We start from the raw sequence: 14184 nt of genomic DNA on the forward strand, positions 1-14184 counted from the left end.
TCTGAAAAGGAACGTAAAGGAAACTCCAAAATTCCTTTTTCGTTGTCTAATCCCTCAGGTCCGAAAAAGTATAAAACGAAACAGAAGGGATGAATTTTTGATACTTTTAACGAGCTGAACAAAACAAACGCTCGATCTTTTTGTGTAATAATCCCTCAGGTCCAAAAAGATTAAAATTTAGAGGAGGGATAGCACTTCCGGTCCCTTTAACGAGCTGGAGAGGCCAATGGCTCGGCAATCTTTTCATATTTTATGAGTCAATTGAAAAGAGCTTAAAGGAGACTCGTCTTTTGAGGAACGAGTGATAAAATGGGTAGCAGCTGATTCCAGGTAAGGTTTGGAATTTTCCAATCACGGCAGTGTTACAAGGATGGCTAGTGAGATCACTCTTCGCAGTTGTTCCTCAAAAAGGGGTAAACAATCAAATGGAGGTGAATGATCGGCCAATACAGAGTGGAGGTGATGATGAGAACACGACCAAGGCTTTTAAAGGCTGAAATACTACATTCACGATGGTTATTTACCGGGAAATTGGTTCATTTTTTTTCATTGAGCTTAAACACTGGGGGAAACATTTGCTCATGACTTATGTTTATTTTTTAACGAGCTTGAACTATGTCTTAAAACTGCTCGATGCGGGTTTATTTTTTAACGAGCTTGAACCCTGCAGTAACACTGCTCGTGGCTGGTTTATTTTTTCACGAGCTTGAACCCTACAGTAACACTACTCATGATAAGTTTGCATGCCCCCAACATAATAACGCAAATCTAGTTGCATGCCCCCCAAGCTTCATTGCATTCAACTCAGTGGTTGGAATGAAGGTTTACCTTTGAGATTTGGAAAGGGGATTAGTTTCATTTTTTAATGAGGTTGACACAGTAAAAGAACTATCCTCATGACTCTTTGTTTCATTTTTTAACGAGGTCGACATGAGATAAGAACCATCCTCGAAGTCCACCGTATTTACAGTATTTGATAGAAAATCAAAAATTGATGGATGATTAAGGTTGCTGGAATAATCTTCATGGTAATCCGGAAGATGGGAGCGATGGTGGTAATCTTCCCATGGTGCCTCTCTTATCATCATTGATTGAATGATTCCTTCGTCTGTAGAATGTACATGCGACCAAGGATCTGAAGAGGTGCCATATTCCTTAGACCTATCTATCCAAACACTCGATGAGCGTTGATTTGGGTTTGCCCCCCAAGCCAAGAAAATTGATTGCTACAATATTTCTAAAATGGCGATGATCCATGCTGACAAAATGTTTAGGAATCTTCCGAATCCATTAGATATAGAAGATTTCATATTGCAAGTTTCCACTTTGGCCACTTCCGCCAAATTTCTCGGATGCGGTAGGGCAAAAATACCCATTAAGGCAGGGTCTTTTAGGAGGCCTACTCCAATATTTTGAAGCGAATGATTGCTTCCATGGATGATTGGAATGCTTCCCATAACTTGTGAACTGTTTGGGAGAAATGTTTGTTGGTCGACGATTGTAATTCTTCCTTGAAAGGGAAATGCAATCTTCCTGAAGTAGGTCGACACAACTGCGACCATGGCATATGTCCAGGGCCTTCCCAGTAGGATGTTGTAATCGAGGTTTTCATGGATAACCTCAACATCAATTTCTACTATTTTTCCCCCCAGTTCAACTTGCAAGTTACTTAAAATCCCGTATGGAGTGTATGATCATCCATCAAATGCTTTTAATGTCGTTGATGATCTTGACAAGGGTGGTGAACCTAAATTTTTCCAGCAACTCATCGACATAATACATGTAGATGCCCCCTCATCAATAATTGTTCGATGAACAGCTTTGTTGAGGGCTTTCACTTGAATAAGGAAAGCTAGTTGAGCCGGTAATTGAGGGTCATATCCTTTATGATCAAAGGCCACCAGATTGGAATCCATTGGGTCAATCCCAGCTATTGCTGATAATAATGCTTGCTTTTGGGAGGGGAAATTTTGCGGTACCTCAAGTGTCGACATAGCGGACGGCGATTGGGCCAGGTCCTCTACTATATTATAATTCTGTGCTACTTTTGCATGAGGATTAAATGTTGATTTGTGTACTACTCCCTTTGGCGACTTTATCATTGGTTCAGGAATGGTGGGTGGCACAACTTCGGTCAAAGTTGCTGTCGAACTACTAGGTTGTTCATTAGCCTTGTTATTCGACAACTGTAGATTCCTGTAATCTTTATTCCTTGTCAAAGCATCATTTTGCTGCTCTGAGATAGACAACATAAGCACTTGGGATCGTCAAGCATTTTGATTAGCAACCAGTTTGGTTCCCGGGTTTGGAAACGGATCAGTCAATACTGCTGAGGTTTTTGAACTCTTAAAGAGTTTCTTAACTTCAGCTTTATGTGGACAATCTCTTGTCCAATGATCCTCATCGCATATATGATACCCCGTAGGGGGTTTCCTTTGCCCATAAGGGTTTGTAGAAGGTTTTTCAGGAGATGACTCATCCTGCTTCTTTTTTCTCCCTTTGTTTTTCTTCTTGCCCCTAGTTGCTTCAGTTGTTTGCCCTTGTCGGTCGACACGGCATTTACTTCCGAGGCAAGAAGTTCCTCACTTGCATTTTGACTAGAAATCTTACATGCCTTTTTAGATGTAGCCTTTGTCGATTTCGTGTCTGTTGCGTCAATCACGCCATCGCTGGCATGAGAGTCTTTGTTTGATTTAGGAGGAGGAGGAACTGAGAATTCCGGTCTAGGAGCGTGAGGTATTTTATCGTAGAGCATGCCAGACTGAGTGTAAATCAAGTCCAAATATTGTGCACGAGCGATAACTTGCTCTTCTATTACGACTCCCCCTTTTGCCACATCTTCCGTGATGGAAGGTAGTAATGACTTGATAAACCATTCAACTAAGAGCTGATCGGGAACATACGTTTTTACCATTCTACGACGACGTCGACACTCATGTATATGATCAGATATGTGAGTGGCCGTTGTCTGTTTGAAGTTGGTAAGGAGTTCCGTTCCCATTTCGTACCTTATCAGTAATTGAAAATGGGTTAAAAAGGTTGTGGCTAGGGTACTGAAGTTGTCGAATGAAGCTCTAGGCAATTCGATGTACCATTTTGCCGCCGGACCAGTTAACGTCCTCTGGAAAAGGCGAAGCCTTATCGAATCATCATTTAGGGTGTTTGATGAACACCACAGATGAAAGGTCATCACATGATTCGACGAATCTTCACCCGGATTTCCATTAAATTTAGGAATATCTGATGGAAGTTTATGCGGAATTGTTGGCCACCAAGGGGCGTAAGCGATTGGATCGTTTGTTAACCGATTTAAATCAGGTAACTCTAAAGTTGCCACAAAGGGTAACTGCTGATTCAGGTTAGGTGAAGCATACCCAGGATAAGATGGGATTGCCTGAGCAGTTGGTCTTTGCATACCGGCATAATGCATATGATGCTGGTAACTTTGGTAAGGTTGGTGGGCATGACCATTGTAAAATGGTTGATTTTGACCGTTTTGAATATACGGCTATCCACTATTTGCAAAGATTTGTTGCTCAGAACCTTGGTATACTTGTTGGAATTGCGGTTGTTGGTATTGTACTAGCCATGGTTGTGAAGCCTTGTGCTGTTGCCCGATACTAACAGTTTGGCCAAGATGGGGGGTAATTGTACCCGTCTGAACCTGTGTCACTCCACCAGTCGGCGATTGTGGTTGAGTCGTAGGGTCAAGGGGCTGTTGCATTACAACCTGAGAAACCTGAGGTTGGCATACAACGGGCAGTGCTTGAACTTGCGACACCGTCACAATAGTTGGCGTAGTCGGTATGTTTGACATAGGTAAGCATTGTTGCATCGAGTATACAACTCTTGGTTGTTGAGGTAGTATTGGTACCCAAAGGTAGAAGTAATTCCAACTTAACCCGAATTTTTTTGTGAACTCCTGTATGGTTGTCCTCCCGGAGGGGATAATGAAAGGGCATACTGCCCCCCATACGGTGGTAACCCAAAACCCAAGGGAATGGTTTGCCCTTGAGGGCCGGACTGCCCAAATTGACCTCCAAACGGATCAATTTGTTGAGACTCAACATAAGAGTTTCCGGATATTATTCCAGATGAACAAATAGGAACAGACCATACTGTCGAAATGGCCCCTGAGTGGGCTCCTTCTAGTGGTTGAGAGCTAGTTGGGACAGATGGTATACCGGCGAACATTGTTGGAGTGATAGCAGGGAGTTCTGCCACCGCTGTGTTAGACGACACAGTCCTAGATGTTGACGGTTGTTCAGACATTTCTAGTCTATCCAAAAGATTACTTAGCGATTCTACAGGAGCTTCTGCTGGCGGTAGACTAACTTCTGATGAAGAAGGATTTAGAGTGATCCCGACTCCAAATTGCGATGGAGTACTAGTTGGAGGATCTTCCACAATCTCTTCTATGGCAATCAGACCAGGTGGAAGGGGTAGACCGTCAGGTCCATAGAATATTTCTGGTGCCGAAGAAGGTATGGAATCGACAGCGACAGATGTTTGAGGAGCAAGACTCTCCGAACCGGTTGTAAATGGAACTGGTTCGGTAACACAAGTGTTTACTCTCAGACTAGGATCAGTACTACTATCCTTCTGTGGCTGCTGAACTTCTTCTGTAGAGGCAGGGATTCCAGAAATGTTTGGAGTAACCAGAGTCTCTGATGTTGTTGGAACACTTGTTCTAACTTTAATAGGAGATTTGGAACCGGTTAAACGAGTTCGCTTTGTCCGTACTAGCTTCGATTCCGGAGACAAAGACGGTTGACTCGTAAGCCTCCGCGAACGACGGGGTTTCAATTGACTTTCTTCCACGATTGTGGATTACTCGATCAACTAAAATAAAGGGGAAGTATGTTTCCGAATTAAATGAATTTTAGACGCTTTGACACAACTTGTTTTTTCAATTTTTAAGAGTCGAGAAAAAACAAAAGATGACTCTAGTCTCCTTCGATTTTTAATGAGCCTGAAGTGACAAGTGCTCAGATGGACCTTTTCTGTTAAAGAGTCTGAAAAGGAACGAAAGGGACTGCTCTGGAAATCTAGGTAGAGGGATTACCAAACCAATCACAAAACTGCATAATACTTTTTACGGTATGGCAGTCAATCTTCCCGAATGCTGTGTTCAGTGCATTGCAATCGATAGGCCGGTAGACACGGCTTCCTATGGATAAAGGATTAAGCCTATTGGGGTCTCCCAAAATATACTTGACGGTATGTGGGAGCACAAGTCCGTACTGGCACTTATCGTCTCAAAGCGGAGGAATCACCCAACCATCAGTGAGAACAACAGTTACTAGGCTTTACGACACCGAAATACGTCTCTAGCCTAGACTTCTAAATGTTGTGCGTTAAGTTCCAAAGCGTTGTTAGATTCATTGAATTTATTTTATAGTTGATCTTGTTTATGAAGTTTGCCTTTCAGGTTCACCGCGAGATGTAGATGTAATTCCTAAAATGCAATCTAAGATGATAAACAATCTTTTATCTTCTTTGTGCAATGAAAATCCTAGCTACTAAGGAAAGAAAGACATAATCTTTTCACAAAGAGCAAAGAGCACACTCTAAATGCACCTTCCTAAATCAAGTCAATCAGACTGTCTATATGCAAATGTACATGCATGTATTTGTTTTCGACTTTCTTAGTATATGAATGATAAAAAGAAAGTTGATGCACAAATATGAATTTCTTTTCAAGTGACAAATATCAACAAGTTTCTTTTCGAAATCAAAAAATGGAGACGATCACAACACCTTACGATTTTGAAATGAATACTTGTTCTTGACACTATAAAATTACAAATTCAGACCAAAAACAATAGTAACAGGATAATCGACCATCAACAGCAATCAAACTCTTTCCTACGATTGAAATCGACACTTGCGACAGTTTCAAATCAAAGGACGACAGTACGATTACGCTACTTTTGCAAAGGAGAACTGAAAATGACTCAACAAACACACAAAAACATTTATAGTTCTTTTGTACAAAGGAGGCGGAATAATAGCAAGGAAAAGGTGTTTCAAACAGACATATACTGATCACAGGCAGCAAAATTCAGGAATAGAACTGGAAAGAATGAATCACAGAAACCAAAATTGCACAAAGCCTAGTCTGATCAGCGCACCTGTAACACAGAGAATTTGAAATGCAGTGCACCTTCTCCACTCGGGAAGTGCGCTGAAGTTCAAATTCTCTGAATAGTACCTGCGCTGGGCCAGAAACGAGACTCTGTTTGGGTTCCGGGTCACAGTTTGCAGTTCAGTTCATGGGTTTTGGCCGAGCAAAAGGTAATCAGTAACTCAACAATAAGGGGTAGATCTAAGGAGGATCTAAGAGCTATCACAAGGGAAATCAGAGAGTTTGTGAATCAGTTGTTTAAATCATAAACAGATCCCGTAGATGGACTGAAGTAGCATTTATCTACTTTGCATTTGCTATTACAAATGCAGTTCGAATGCTACCTGTAAGTTTATGAAATAGACAACAAGGAATGATAAACAAACTAACTAATTCTTCCCCAGCGGAGTCGCCATTTTGTTACAAGGAAAAGTGTCTATATAGAACTGCTCTATCCCACTAAGGTGTGACAGCTGCCTTAGAAACAAACAGAGTAAAGTTACTTTCGTTTTTCCTTTATGAATTATAGATAGAGAGGAACAGAAAGACCAACCTCTGTCTTGCGCTAATCTCCTGGTTTGATTCCTCTCTTCCTTGATAGTCTTTCACTACTTGTTCCCTTGCACGCCCAGCTTCACAAAGTACCTGTAAGATCACAGTAGCATAGCACTATACAAAGACATGGATCTATAATCATAAACAATCTAGGATCACATGTAAATTGACCATACAAATGCAACAAATATCAATGACACAAGAGCATGGAGGAAAACTTGAATAGCTTTTATTGATAAACAAGAAAGAGCCAAGAGGAGTTACAACCAGTTGTTCTGACCCAGCATCAACCTCTTAGCAAGGAAGCCCCTCTTCACCTCATACAAAGCTTAGATCACCCAACAATCTGATGTTTGTCTCAAGAAACCAACAACAATTCCTTACAATATGCAAAATTCCAGCTTCCAACCTCCGGATCTCTGGGATGAGAGATCTATATATAGATATTTGTAGAGGTGTGAGTCAGCTCTGGGTTTTTGATTAGTGTCTTCTCTCTGATAGTTCTTGATGCCACTTGGAGATCTCATTGATGATCTCTTACTCATCCTTGGTCGAATTCAGAGAGGCAAGTGTCACAGGAGAAGTTTCTGGAAGCTTCCATTGCCTCTCCACCTCGCGGAATGACACTGCCATTTGTCATTTCTCGCCCATCGCACCCCATAGAAAGGCTTTTTGAAATGCAACGCACCCACACAATGTATTTAGGTGAGATGCAACGCACTTGGCTAGTGGAGCAGCTGAAATGATCCTGTTTTGACCAATTCTGAGCAGTTTTTCATGGAGAACTTGTGGGAGAAGCTATAATCTGTTGACCTTGTTCCTTTAGGGGTTAGAAAAACACTTTTAGGGACTTAGGAGCCCTTGGTTTATGGACATTTCATGCTTGGGGTTGTAGGGCCCAAAAATGTCTATAACACCATGGGAGAATATGTATTGACTAGCCCAATGATTTCCATTCCAATGGGAGGTGCTGATGTTGTACTAGGAGTCCAATGGCTATAATCCTTGGGTACAATAGCTTTTAATTTTCAAGAAATTTTCATGAAATTTTATGTGGAAGGAAAATAAGTTGAATTAAGGGGTATTGCAGGGAAACCGGGAAAGATAATCAACTCTAACGGTATGACAAAGCTTCTAAAAAAGGAACAAAGAGGTGTAATTGTACAATTATGTTCGCTAGATGTTTCCACATTGAAATCATCTATTTCTCCAGATCTCCAAAAAGTCTTGAACAATCTTTCCAAGGTATTTGAGACTCCCAAAGGTCTCCCACCTATTCGTGATCATGATCATGCTATTCATCTGATTCCAGGAAGTGTTCCTCCAAACATCAGGCCGTATAGATATCCCTATGCCCAAAAGAGTGAAATTGAATGTATGGTTGCAGAAATGCTAGAGGCTGGTATAATTCAACCTAGTCAAAGTTCTTTCTCTGCTCCAGTAGTATTGGTGCACAAGAAGGATGGATCATGGCGCATGTGTCCGGATTATAGAGAGCTCAACAAGCTCACTATTAAAGATAAGTTTCCCATTCCTGTCATTGATGAATTACTGGATGAATTGCATGGATCAATTTACTTCACCAAGTTGGATCTTCGTCCAGGATATCATCAAATCAGAATGAAGACTAAAGACATTCCAAAAACAACATTTAGAACTCATGAGGGTCATTATGAATTTTTGGTCATGCCTTTTGGCCTTACCAATGCACCTTCTACATTTCAAGGTTTGATGAATTCCATTTTCAAACCCTTCCTTAGAAAATTTGTGTTAGTATTTTTTGATGATATACTAATCTACAGCAAGTCTTGGAAGGATCATGTTGAACATGTTGATAGGGTGCTACAACTATTGGAGGAGAAACAATTATATGCAAAAAGATCCAAATGTTTCTTTGGAGTACAAGAGGTGGAATATCTGGGTCATATTGTATCTCATGAAGGGGTTAAGGTAGACTCTAACAAAATTAAAGCCATTAAGGAATGGAAAATCCCCACATCCATAAAGAATCTGCGAGGATTTCTCGGGTTGACAGGGTATTATCACAAGTTTGTTAAGAATTATGGGAGAATAACAACACCTCTAACAACATTATTGAAGAAAGATGCATTTTCATGGAATCCAGAAGCAACAAAGGCCTTTGAACATCTTAAAGAGGCAATGTGCCAAGCACCGGTCTTAGCTACACTGGACATCACAAAAACCTTTATTGTGGAATGTGATGCTTTAGGAAATGGAATTGGTGCTGTTTTAATGCAATTTGAAAGACCCATTGCTTTTGAAAGTCGTCCAATCAAGGGAAAGTTTTTACACAAAGCTATTTATGAGAAGGAAATGTTGGAAATACTACATGCACTTAATAAATGGTGACCCTGCCTAATGGGAAGACACTTTAAGGTAAAAACAGATCATGATAGCCTTAAATACTTTTTAGAACAAAGATTATCCTCTGAAGAGCAACAAAAGTGGGTCACAAAGATGTTGGGTTATGACTTTGAAATCATCATGTGGTGGCAGATGCACTCTCAAGAAAGGATGAGGATGTGGAAGCATTGTTGTGCGCCATTTCTATTATCCAACCAAATTGGATAAACAAAGCAAGGGAGGAATGGAAGAGTGATGAGGAAGTGTGGGCACTTATTCGAAAGTTACAACAAGATTCTAGTACATCTGATACATTTAGCTGGCAAAATGATTCATTATGGTACAAAGATCACTTATACCTCTGTAAGAATTCCCAACTCAAGCAAAATATTCTTATGGAATTGCACACTTCTCCCTTAGGAGGGCACTCAGGATTTTTAAAAACTTACCACAGGGTTAAGAAGGAATTTTTTTGGGATGGCCTTAATTTGGATATTCAAAAGTTTGTGGTGGAATGTTTGGTTTGCCAACAAAATAAAGTTGAAACAATTAAGACCCTGGGTCTATTACAACCGTTATCCATTCCAAGCCAACGTTGGGAGGAGGTTTCAATGGATTTTATCATAGGTTTACCCGAGTCTGAGGGAAAGGGTGTCATCATGGTGGTAGTTGACAGACTTACCAAGTATGTACACTTTTGTGCATTATCACATCCATTTAAATCCAGTACAGTTTCTACTGCATTTATGGAAACAATTCAAAAGCTACATGGAAACCCAAAGATTATTGTAAGTGACAAAGATCCCATTTTCACTGGAAATTTTTGGACAGAATTATTTTCTTGTCTTGGTACTCAATTAGCTCATAGCTCGTCTTATCATCCTCAATCTAATGGGAAAACTGAGATAGTAAACAAATTTTTGGAAGGATATCTTCGTTGCTTTGTATCTAATAAACAGACACAATGGGTCAAATGGTTGCCTCTAGCTGAATGGTGGTATAACACATCCTTCCATACAACAACAAAAATGACCCCATTTATGGCATTTTATGGATATCAGCCACCATCCATCACATCATATTTAAAAGAAAATTCTAAGGTTCAAGCAGTGGAACATCACATCAAGAATCAACAACAAGTCCTCAAACTCTTAAAGGATAACCTCATGTTGGTGCAAAATAGAATGAAACAATAGGAAAATTAACATCGCAGTGAAAGAAGTTTTAATGTAGGTGATTGGGTATTCCTATGGCTACAACCATATAAACAAATGTCCCTCAAGCAAGCTAAGAAGGCTAATAAATTATCACCAAAGTATTATGGTCCATACAAGGTGTTGCAAAATATTGGTACTATGGCATACAAATTGGAACTTCCTGCAGCTTCTCGAGTGCGCCCAGTTTTCCATGTTTCATGTTTAAAGAAGGTTATAGGCGACAAGCTCCTAGTTCAAACAATATTGCCAGAACTTGACGAGGAAGGAAAAATTATATTGGAACGGAAGCAGTCACAAAAAAAAGAACTCGATAGCTACGAAATCGATCAATTTCAGAGTATCTCATCAAGTGGAAGAACTTATCCGCTGAAGATTCCACATGGGAGGATGAGAATTTTATACAGAAGCATCTAGAACTACTCAAGCGTCGAGGACAACACTTTTTTGAAGGAGAGGGGCATGTTAGATCCCTATAATACTAGTGATTACCCCATTACTATGGTAGTTATATCCCTTATTAATATTGTTGTGCCCCTATTGTCCCCATATTGTTATTATTGTGCCCCATAGAATCCCTCTATTGTTATTTTTGTGCCTTTATATTATTATTGTTAGGTTGGCTGGGTTATATTGTGACTCCTTAGACTCCTGTATATAGAAAGGAGGTTTTTTCATTTGAATAATTAAGGAATCATTCATTTGTGTAATGTAAAGGAGGTTTCCCCCTCGAAGAGGCTGAATTCTAAGGCGTTGATCTATCTTTTCTATCTTTTTGTGAGCTAGTTTCATAACATACCACAACCTAGTATTTGAGTAATTTCAAGTGATTTGATGCATAATGCCAACCCAAACTACACAAAAATCATATCAAGGAAATCATAGGAATTTCATTCTTAATTGTTAAGAATGTATCCCAAATCATATTTTAACACATCAAATTAATGCACATACATTACTCGTGAATCTACATTCATAATTAAAAGTGACATCCTTCAAGTTAACTTTTGTTAAGTCCATTAGTGTAGATAAGAAAAGAGTTAAAATTAACATGATGAACTTAGTCATCATGTTAATTGAATCTCAACCTTACACTTGTTACACATTGCCAAAGAATACACACCAAAGTCATCATACTGTGGTTTAGATTAGGCCAATATTTTTCTTGGTAGATAGAATTTCAGCTAGTAAAGATGGATAGTAGGCCCATATCACATTGATAATGATGCATTAAACATATATGTAACCATGCATGCACTCCACATATCTCACTCACCCATTGAAAATCAAGTCATTCACATGCTTGGGTTTAATCCCCAAATTCTCAAGCACATCCTTTCCCAGCATGTCTTTAAGTCCTTTATCATATTTCTAATAATTTGTCTTAAAAAAAATATAAAGGAATATAAGAAAGAATTATTTTTCTTTCATGAGTTTCTAAATAATAATAATATCCCTTATGCAACCAATATGCTTCAAAGTCAACATACACAATAATTCAACATGCATGAAAATTCAAGATTCGTACATCATCAACCTACAAGAAAGCATGTTGGCCCATTAGGCCCTAGTGTTGTACTTGGATCTGATACCATATATAAGGTCCCACCTTACCAATCATCAGTAATATAGAGAAGTAGAGGTCACATTAATCACTAATACTCATTTTTTTGTCATAACATTACTAACTTAGTTACCATGTAATAATGTTCCTTCATCTATTTCAATATAATAATATCACATGAGAAGTCAAGGATAACTTTCCCTTAAAACCAATTCCAAAGCATATTTCCTCTGAAGTTTAAAAGATGATAGCATGTACTCTTTTAATACTTCTACATGAGCTCTAAGTAAGACTGGAAATAAATTCCACCATAATGCCACGTGGGAACATTAAGCTAGATCAACCTATTTGATTTCCTAGATCATGCTAAATAAGCTCCACTTATTTACTTTTGATATCATAACCACAAAAGAATAATGCTTCTATTATGAAATTCATGTATAAGTGTATGAGTATTAACCTACCTATATCAAGGTAACCGAGGGAAGAATATGCCTCTCTTCACCAGTAAATCCAATAAATTTGATATGTTTATGAAATGGAATAACAAAATATATTGAACCAACGACATTTCCAAATTCATTTATTTAAATTCCCAATCTGAATTACTAAGCTAATGCTTCAATCATGAGAATTGTATAATGAATGTTGTAGCAAGAGAAACTACTGTTACCAATTCAGAAGCATATTATTCTTCAAAAAGTTCCAAGTAAAACAATGGACTTGCACAATTTGGGCACAAGTAATTGTTTTCTATTGTCATTGAAGCACAAGAATCCACCCATGAAAACATGTAGCTCAGAAAAAACTTATTATGCTCATTTGCACAAAATCCTATAGAATTAGTCATAAAATTGTCCGCCCCACCCCTCCACCCCCCCTTTTTTTATGAAAGCTTTAGATAATAAAATTAAAAACTATCTTATTCTCTATTCATACTTTAGCAAATTATTAAATTCATTTTCACATTCATACCAAAAATATGCAGACATAGGAAGCTACACCTATTAAATAATATTGTTATAAATTTCTAGTACATAAAAACTACAGTAAGTAAGACTTTTACACTAACAATTTATATGCACAAAAGCTATAGCCATTTAGGAATTTTGACAAACATTTTGCAAACATGCAATCTACAGCCATTGAGGCCTTTTGACAAAGACTTTGCAAGCATGCAATCAAAATCCATTAAGGCATTTTGTCAAACACTTGGCAACAATGAATTTAAGTTTCTGCTTCAACCTATTTATCTCATAAAATTCATAAATTGAACTTCAAATGTTGGCATTTTAAAATAGCAAATAATAATCTTAGTCTTTCATCAAAAATTGATAACAAACACACATAATTGACAACGACAATCTGAAAAATCACCCAGATTTACGATTTGGTTTCTAAAAAGTGTTTTTTTGGGATCATATACAGGGTTACAAGTCCTATTGGCACAAATACCCCCTAATGTTGCCTTGAATCATTATGAAACCATGCATATTTGCATTTTAAGAAATAATAGCAAATATGTTGACTCCAGGAATTTCATTACAAATTTTGTCCAACAGATGGCATATAAGCTTCAATATACATCTATGAAAAACAAATAACAACATAGAATTAAGTTATAATTATGTAGAAATTCCCACTGTAGATCACCTGATAGTGCAATATACTAAAGAAAAATACTTGATCCACTTGTACAAACAATTATGCAAAAGCTTAATCGAATTGAGCAACATCAATAAGAACACATATAACTGATAAGAAGAAATCAATCACACATAACATAGAAGAAATAACCCAGGGAAAGCCTCAGCCTAAAACCCCAACTCTGTATTATCATACAAGTGGAAATATAGTTCGGATTACAAAAAGAATCAGCTCAAAAGCTATCCTGCTCTCTCTGCAATCCCTCTACTGCTCATAGACAGTCAAAGGCCTCTCTCAAACCTTCTCCTCTGCCCTCCAAGCCTCCTATTTCTTTGCACAATTTTCCTTGGGGTCCAGTGCAGCCACTTGTGTGAATTGGCCTCTTCACACACTCACTAACCTCTAATCCAACTGCGCAATCCTGAAGGAGATAAATCCTTCTCCATGGATGAGCTTCCTTTATAGGAAAAATCCATCCAACTGATAGTACACTGTCCCTCCTTTGATCTCAACTGGGTCTCTGTCTGAACTGACATGCATGAGTTATTCATGAGAGAATATTCAGTTATCTGAAGTGCAGCAGTTATATGCAAGCATGCATTAACTAACTGAACTCACATTAATTTAAACAAACTGTTTAAATCAATCTAACTGGACTTGACTTAGTTAACTGAGCCAACTAATTACAACTCAAATTAGAACTCATCCTTATC

This window comes from Pinus tabuliformis, chromosome 7 (assembly GCF_031772625.1).
Source record: "Pinus tabuliformis cultivar Carrire ecotype Pingquan chromosome 7, CPIR1, whole genome shotgun sequence".
Lineage (NCBI taxonomy): Eukaryota > Viridiplantae > Streptophyta > Pinopsida > Pinales > Pinaceae > Pinus > Pinus tabuliformis.